Below are 7,176 nucleotides of genomic sequence, written 5' to 3' on the forward strand. Positions count from 1 at the left end.
GACATTTTTGCATTGTGTAAATTTGCCCTGTAGACTATCTTCTTTTATAAATCTGTATGGCTTTACGTACTCAGAAAATATTTCATGCAAAATATGTTTTATTTATTCCAAAATAAACTTTATTTTTTAGTTTTCCCTGAAGTTCCTTGGTTTTTCTTTTTTATATATCTCAATTGTGATGTTCTTCAAACTTTATAGTTTTTATAAGCATCAATATAGCAAAGTGCTCTTAAGAGTGCATTTCTTTCAGCATGCTGGAAAATATTTTCCACGACTACATTTTCCAGTTGAACTGGTCAAATGATGTCTCTCAGTGATAAAACTACGATCAGACTGATTTAACTCTATGGCAGTAGAATTAATGAGACTGTGTTTTGAACCATATGCCCCATCTGTTAACCTAATCAAATCATGTTTCACCTAATTTGATCATGGATGTGCAGTTTTATAACAAATTATGGATAACATTGCAAAGAATGGGAACTCCAGAGCACTTAATTGTGCTCATGAGGAACCTGTACATAGACCAAGAGGCAGTCATTCAAACAGAGCAAGGGGATACTGCGTGGTTTAAAATCAGGAAAGGTGTGCATCAGGGTTGTATTCTTTCACCATACTTATTCAATTTGCCTGCTGAGCAAATAATCTGAGAAGCTGGACTATATGAAGAAGACCAGGGCATCAGGATTGGAGGAAGACTTTTTAAAAACCTGCAATATGCAGATGACACAATCTTGCTTGCTGAAAATGAAGAGGGCTTGAAGAACTTACTGATGAAGATGAACATCAAAAACTACAGCCTTCAGTATAGATTATACCTCAACAGCAACAAAAATCCCACAATGGACAAATAAGCACCATCATGACAAACAGAGAAGATATTGAAGTTGTCCAGCATTTCATTTTACTTGGATCCATAATAAAGGCCCATGGTAGCCTCAGTCAAGAAGTCAAATGAGGTACTGCATTGGGCAAATCTGCTGCAAAAGATCTCTTTAAAGTGTTAAAAAGTAAATATGTCACTTTGAGGGCTAAGATGTGGCTGACCCAAGCCATAACATTTTCAACCATCTCACATGCATGCAAAAGTAGACAATGAATAAGAAGACTGAAGAAGAATTGATGCCTTTGAATTACGGTGTTGGTGAAGAATAGAGAATATACCATGGACTGCCAGAAGGAGAAGCAAATCTACCTTGGAAGAAGTACAGCCAGAATGCTTCTTAGAAGTAAGGACTCAAACCACCAACCTTTTGCTTAGCAGCTGAGTGCATGAACCGTTTGCACAATCAGACTCGAAGAAGGGTAGAAGATGACCAAGGTATAATGTGATATTGTTGCAAAACATGCTTTTGCCTATTATATATGGTCTGGGCAGGTAAATTTTTATTGGGCACCATGATGGCATGAGCATATAATGATGGTGGTAGGGAAAAGGGGAATATAAAGGCAGATCTCCCTGCTTTTACGTATACTGTTCTCTTCATAACAATATTGGCTGCCCTGTTTTGATTTCCTAAACTCTTAATAACCCTGTGAAATGCAAGTGATCTTGACTTTCAGATTGCTAGCTCCTCTGGAGTTTCCATGATCATTACCATAGGGTCATCTCAGAGACAACCAGCAGTGCCTAACTCCGTTGTGCTGCCACTCTTCTCCCTTTTCCTTGCAACCCAGAAACTTTCTTGTTATTTTGAAAACTACTCTGGAGTTGGAGAAAAAATTCAATCAGGCAGTCTTCCAAAACATTGCGTTTTATATCTGGGCAGGAATTTAATGCCTATTGTCCCCTGATCCTGCTATGATAACTCCCTCTTAGGCCAGTGGATGCTTTATAGCTAGCTGCCCATATGGGAGAGGGCCTCAGGATCACAGAAAATACAGTGTCCTTTTCAAAATTCTTCTCATTCTATTTTGGGGTTAGTACATGTTGATCAGATAAGCATTTATTTACACTAATTTTGAAAAGCTGAATTAATTAATAAGATAATAATCAAAACCTAGGGCTAAATAGGATATTGTGCGGTAATCTCTAATCCACTCATAAAACCACATTTAACCTCTACAAGGCAGATGATTAATATATTTTCTAACTGTGACTTTATGGCCTCTGTTTATGATCCATCATCGGTATATTTTGTGCAGTGAAACTACATAACCATCTTAGATTTGTTTGGGGCAGAAAGGCCAGAAGAAAGAGCTTTTGATTCATCTCTTTCTGGTGTACATGAACTGGTCCAGCTTGAATTCTGTTTGTTGCAAGGAATTTATGGTCCTCTGTATCTTCCAAGGAAACCCTTGTGGCGTAGTGGTTAAGATTTCGGCTGCTAACCAAAAGGTTGGCAGTCCGAGTCACCATGTGCTTCTTGGAAACCCTATGCAGCAGTTCTACTCTGTCCTATCGGGTCACTATGAGTCGGAATCGACTGGATGGCGACGGGTTTGGTTTGGTTTTTTTTTGTAACTTCCAAGGAGTCCTGGTGGTGGAGTGGTTAAAACAATCAGCTGCTAACCGAAAGGTCACTGGTTCAAACTAACCAGACACTCCATGGATGTGGCAGTCTTCAGATTACGGCCTTGGAAACCCTATGGGGCAGTTCTACTGTCTTATAGGGTTGCTGGGAAACTCTGGCAGCATAGTGGTTAAGAGCTATGGCTGCTAACCAAAAGGTCGACAGTTTGAATCCACCAGGCGCTCCTTAGAAATCGTATGGGGCAGTTCTACTCTGTCTTATATGGTTGCCGTGAGTCAGAATCGACTAGATGGCAACAGGTTTAGTCTTTTTGCTTGGGTTTATAGGGTTTCTATGAGTTGGAATCGGCTAGACAGGAGTGGGTTTAGTTTGGTTTTGGGCTGTATATTCCAAACCATTCCTTTTACTTTGTTTTTAGATGAAAAAAAAAAAAATCTAATGTTAATAGCAACATTTACTATGAATCTCAAATTTCCAATATTTTATTATGTTCTAGATACTCTGCTAGTTGCTAAGGATTTATTGGTGATAAAGACAGGCCCAGTTTTTATGTACATAAAACTTAGAGTCTAAAAAAAAACACATGCTTTAGAAAGTCAAATCTGATGAAAAACATCTAATAATATGCCAAAAATAAAAGCATTTTAGATAATCTGCAGTTTGGGGATATTCTGATCAGCCTACTCATCTCTAAGTATGGATAAGTAAGGGTTCTTATTTACTGAAATCATCACCCATCTGTCAATTTGTCATGCTATGGTGACAGTGTGTTGTGATACTGGAGGCTATGACATCAGTATTTCAAATACCAGCTGGGTCGCCCATGGTGGACAGATTCCATCAGAGCTTCCAGACTAAGATTAGGAAGAAAGGCCTGGTGATGTACTTCTTGAAAATTAGCCAAGAAAACCCTATAGATCACATCAAAATATTGCCCAATACAGTGCTGGAAGATGAGCCCTTCAGGTTGGAGGCACTCAAAATACACAGCGGCTGCAAAGATGGACTCAAGCCTACCAATGATCATGAAGATGGTAAAATGACAGGGCAACGTGTTATCTGTTGTACGTGGAGTTGTCATGAGTTGGAACTGACTTGACAACGACTAACAACGAAACAGCATTTACTGAAAAACAAACAAACCATGATAAATAAAACATACTAAGTGACAATGTGATTCTATACCAGAAGTAATTAATAAAAATAATAGAAACAGATGTGTTTCTATGTAATTAAGAATCATTCGTCCCTTGATGTCAAAGCTCTCTCAAGCAGGGCAGGGTTGTGTGGCAATTGTTAAGGGCATTGACTCTGGAGTTAGGCTGCTTGGGTTTGGAGTCTGTATCGATCACTTACTAACTGTGTGGCAGATTGTGTGACTTACTTTTCTCAGTCTTAGTTTCCTCTTTGTAAAATGAGGATTATGGCATTAAATTTTATAGGCTGTTTCAGGTACTAAAAAATCCAGTGTAAATGAAATGCTTAAGAACATCAGCATTCACGTTTTAACCATTAATCAGTATTATTTTTCATCCTGCGGTTACTAAGTAAAAATGTTTAGTCAGGTTCTGAAGTTAAATTAAAGCAAAGCTCCTATTCTCAATGACCTTGGCTTCCAGTAAAGATGGTGGATGTATGCACACAGATATTTATAATAAATGGCATAGGGGGCAACAGATAGGTGACAACTGTGCTGTAGAGAGGAAGAAATAAGGTACATGGGACAGAACAGGTAAATATGGGAACCATAAAATGAAGTCTGTTTACTTGAAAAACAGATTGCTTTTTGCACCTCTTGAAAGAGAAGAATAAAATGCTTCATGGAACTCCAAGTTGGTTTTTAAATCAGAGTAAATGAAATTATGCTATAAAACCAAGTTGAGTGATAATAAAATAGATTAAGAACGGAAATAGCTGAAAATTTGGCCGTACTACTGCATCTGGGAACCAGGGTCAGAAGTTATGGAGAATGTAATAAGACCATGCTTACTGAAAAATATGCTTTCCAAAAAGGAAAAGGATTGCTCACCTGGAAATCCTGGGGAAAGAATGGTTTTAGGGATAGCACTGACGAGAGTGGCTTTACCCTCAAATGCTAGTTTTATCTCAAGCAGCTGACAAGTCCGACCGAACGTGTCTATGCAAAGGAAGTGGAAAATCACTCATTTTTTTTTAGACTGAGGTCTTGAGCAGGCAATGAACAGTGTTTAATGCCATATGGAAGTAATTTAATATGAATTTTGCAATAGTTGAACAAGCATCATCACCAAATCTGCTAAATGGAGTTACTGATTTTGTTATTTTCTAGCGTGATGATTTAGTTGTGCAATGGTGCTGTCACAAATGAGATTAATCACAATAATGATGCATATTTTTGCTAAGGACATTACCATAAATCATTTGAATACATTCCAAGAGAAAAGGTTTCTAGTTAAACTTTCTAAATGTTAAAAGTGGTAATACAGCATCAGTTGTTGGAAATAGGCATTATTTTTATTTCAGTTTGGGGAGCATATGGCAAAACGATTATTCATTGATGCTGAAGTGACTGAGCAAACATAAACACACACACAGAGTATCTCAAGAGAAATAGAAAATAATAATACCCTACGATACCCATTTCACATTGTTTATATATTCACCTTAGTTAACTCGTTTCAAAAACGAGCATTTTCTTATCTGTAAAACAGAAATAATATCCATCACATAGGATTTTAATAAGGTAACATGTTAAAAGACTTTGTAGCCTAAATAGTTCTTCTTTTTTTTTTTCCTTCCTCCTCCTCTTCCTCGCCTCACTTTTTTTTTTTTTCCTTCTCCTTTTCCTTTCAACCTCTGCTTCTTTTTCTATTGGTTAGTCATAGTTTTGCCAGGTCAAATACACACACACACACACACACACCATGCACATATATATGTAATTTATAACTTCAGGATGATTTATAAACTTGCTTCAGCATCACAAACAAAACCAAACCCAGTGCCATCGAGTCGATTCCGAGTCATAGCGACCCTATAGGACAGAGTAGAACTGCCCCATAGAGTTTCCAAGGAGCGCCTGGTGGACTCGAACTGCTGACCCTTTGGTTAGGAGCCATAGCACTTAACCACTACGCCACCAGGGTTTCCTGCTTCAGCATCACATACCTAAAATTAAACTAAAATTTACTGTGCTAAAGTTTTAGGATCCAGTTTTCTCCATTTTCATATAATGAGATGGTTTATCCTGAAATATCTACATACCAATCATGACCATATATTCTCAAACTGAAAATATAATCTCTTAGTTAAGAGTTTAACACATGAACTTTAATTTCTCTATGTTTTAGTAATAACTAATTTGAAGCTATTGTGTATAAAGTGTGGCTTAAAATATTCAATTGGCACCTAACTGCAATCATACAATACACCTACATTCTTCACATCAGTATTGTGGAAATTAACTAAAAAAAAAAAAAAATTCAAAACTCATTGCAAATTCTCAATGCTGTGGTAATAGTATATAACGAAAAAGCATGGGAAATACCCTTCTTGATATTTCAGCTGCAAAATGGTTTCATTCGCAAGTTTTTCGGCTGTATTTTTTACAATGCTTTTCAGTTGATAAGTGATGGTAGGCATAGTGCTTAATTTAGCATCACAAGTAGTGACTGTGAGAAGGATGAGGAGAAGATGTACTTGGACTAAAATGAAGGGCTAATTAAATAAATAAAACACTCTTAGAAAAACAACATTTAAAAAAAATCTTAATCATGTATATAATATATTTTATGCCTCTTAGCTGAAATACAAAGAATGAAGTTAATTTTAGTTCTCTCAAAAACACTGTACATTTTCAATGGTTGCTTTTTTATAAATAGGATGAGATAATGATCGCACTAGGCTGTCCCTGGGCAGTGCAAATCGTTAAGAGCTCAACTACTAGCTGCAATATTGGCAGCTGGAACCCACCCAGGCCTGGCGATCTGCTTTGGAAAGGTCACAGCTTTGAAAAACCTGCAGAGCAGCTCTACTCTGCACACATAGGGTGGCCATGAGTTGGAAGTGACTTGACGGTAACCACCACCAACAATGATTCCACTGTGGGACAGCAGATTATTGCAGCTTAATAGCCAAGGAGGGGCCCAAATGAGAGAGATTGCATTTCCTTCATAGGATAGGGCCTCTTGAGAGTGATCAGAGCTGATTCCTTGATTACTTGTAGGGAGAGGAACAACAATGTGTGGTGTGTTTGCTCCAGTTGCTTTTTGTATGTGGGCCTGGGTTTTCTCATCTGTAAAAATGGTAATGAAAATGGTCTCTATCTACCCTCAAGTTTCTCTAAAGAATTCATGAGTAAAAAAAAAAAAAAAATACCACACAGGGCTGTGCCTGTCACATAACCAAGGATAAGTAGTAGAAGGTCAAGCATTGCTAGGCAGAAATAAACATGTAGTCTCTGTATGGCTTCACATGTTTTTCAGGATAAGCCTTCCTCTGCACCCTCACTGCTCCTGTCCTTCCTTCCTTTCTGTTCTTCTGCTTCTTCTCTTCTTTCCTAGGTGCCCTGGCCATCTTGTGCCTGTGGCCACTCTATTTTTCTCTCTCACTCTCTACTTTCTGATTCTAAATTTTTTTTCCTCTTTTTTATTATTGTACTTTAGATGAAGGTTTACAGGACATACTATCTTCTCATTCAACAATACACATACTGTTTTGAGAC

This window comes from Elephas maximus, chromosome 4 (assembly GCF_024166365.1).
Source record: "Elephas maximus indicus isolate mEleMax1 chromosome 4, mEleMax1 primary haplotype, whole genome shotgun sequence".
NCBI lineage: Eukaryota > Metazoa > Chordata > Mammalia > Proboscidea > Elephantidae > Elephas > Elephas maximus.